Consider the following 2102-nt stretch of genomic DNA (forward strand, 5'->3'; position numbering starts at 1 on the left):
TTCATTTTTTGCATCTCCTATTGGACAGTACTGCACAATGAAGATTGGAGTTACCCCAAAGAATTACTTCTAAATAGGTCCACAACTCTCAACCTTTTCCTATCAACTTTCTCTCTCTCTTACCTCTGGTTGGTGGGCTAGAAGGGTGTTTGAAGTGTTTTAGAACCCTAAATAAAGTAGGTTTTGAAAAAATCTAAGCGTACAGATATATTCATTGGTTTTGAGAAAGAGTTTTGTCTCCTGCTGAGAGGAGATGATATGTAGGTTGTTACTTTTTGGTTCTGTGGTCTACTGTGAGCCATTAAATGGCTAGTGACTGACAGTCTCCCAGTAAGTGTAGCACACACTAAAATGCTTTTGCTTGGCGTTTTGAGCTGTAGAATGTATTCATTTCTTGTCATATATACTCAAGTATTCATGTTGGTGACAGTAGTTACTCTTCAGTTCTACCATACAGGGAAGTGGGTCTATACACTGAGAGAAGAGAGTGTCTGGTGGTGAGTATGTAACATGGAGTAAGAGAAACATTACGGTGCTGGGTCTCTCTCTCTCTCTCTCTTTTTTTCCCCCAATTTGACAATCTGGAGTCAACTTAGACGAGAGAACAATTCAAGAACTGCCTCCAATAGTTAGTCTTTGGGTAAGTCTATGGAACATTTTCTTGATTAATGATTATTGTGGAAGGGCCCACCATTGTGGGAAAGTTCATCAGTAGTCATGTATAAAAGGAATAGCCTTTTAGGCTGTAAGAAATAGTAATGGAGCAAGACATGGGGAGTGTGGCGGTTTGAATAAAAAAGGCTCCCACAGTGATATATTTGAATATTTAGTTAACAGGGAGTGACAAAATTTTCAAGGATTAGAAGCATTAAGACGTGTGGCCTCATTGGAGGAAGTGGGTGTGTTGACAAGGGTGGTGTTTGATTTTTCAAGAGCCCAGTGCTTTCCCAGAATTTCTCTCTCTCTCTCTCTCTCTCTCTCTCTCTCTCTCTCTCTCTCTCTCTCTCTCTCGCTCTCTCTCTCTGCTTACAAAGCAGTAGTTCTCTATTTCTCCAGTGTTCTGCTCCCTGCCATTATGATGGACCAGACTTCTGAAATTGTAATTTATCCTCCAATTACATAATTTCATTTATAGCAGTTGCCCTGACCATGGTGTCTCTTCACAGCAACAGAACAATGACTGAGACAGGGGGCAAGCCAACAAACAGTGTCCTTGTTACCGCTTCAAGCTCCTGTTCTGGTTTCCCTCAGTGATGGTCTCTAACCTGTAAGGCAAATAACCCTTTCCTACGCAAGGTAGTTTTGATCATGACATTCATCACCGAGAGAAGGAAGCAAACTAGAACTTCACAGATCAGTACATGAGCAACCCTTACCTTTAAATTAAAACAAAGTGTCTATACCTTTTATTTGTGGTTATGAGGTAAGAGTCTGTGGCTCTACTAGATACACTGTTTCTATAAGACATTGTCTTACTTAGGGTTCCTATTGGTGTAAGGAAACATCGTGACCAAAAGAGCAATTTAGGGAGAGAAGTTTTATTCAGCTTACACTTCTACATTGCTGCTCATCACCAAAGGAAGTTGGGACAGGAACTCAAACAGGCAGGATTCTGGAGGCAGGAACTGAGGCAGAGGCTATGGAGTGGCACTGCTTACTGTCTTGCTCCTCATGTCTTGCTTAGCTTGCTTTCTTATAGAACCCGGACCACCAGCCTAGGAATGGTGCCGCTCACAGTGGGCTGGGCCCTCCCCCACAAATCACTAAGAAAATGCCCTACATTTGGATCTTATACAGGCATGTTCTCAAATGAGGCGCCCTCTTCTCTGATGACTCTAGCTTGTTTCAAGTTGGCATAAAATCAGGGTGGTGTTTAGAATGTGATTTTCCCATGGTAAGTGTGGCACAAGTAGGAGGTGTGGCCTTGTGGGAGTAGGTGTGGTGTTGTTGGAGGAAGCATATCACTGTGGGGGTGATATGCTTCTCCAACAACATGTCTGCCTAGACGCTTCCATGATTCCTGCCTTGATGAAAATAGGCTGAACTTCTGAACCTGAAAGCCTGCCCTAATTAAATGTTGTCCCTTGGGGTTTGGGATTTAC

The sequence above is a fragment of the Rattus norvegicus genome, chromosome Y, assembly GCF_021556685.1.
Source record: "Rattus norvegicus strain SHRSP/BbbUtx chromosome Y, alternate assembly SHRSP_T2T, whole genome shotgun sequence".
NCBI classification, from domain to species: Eukaryota; Metazoa; Chordata; class Mammalia; order Rodentia; family Muridae; genus Rattus; species Rattus norvegicus.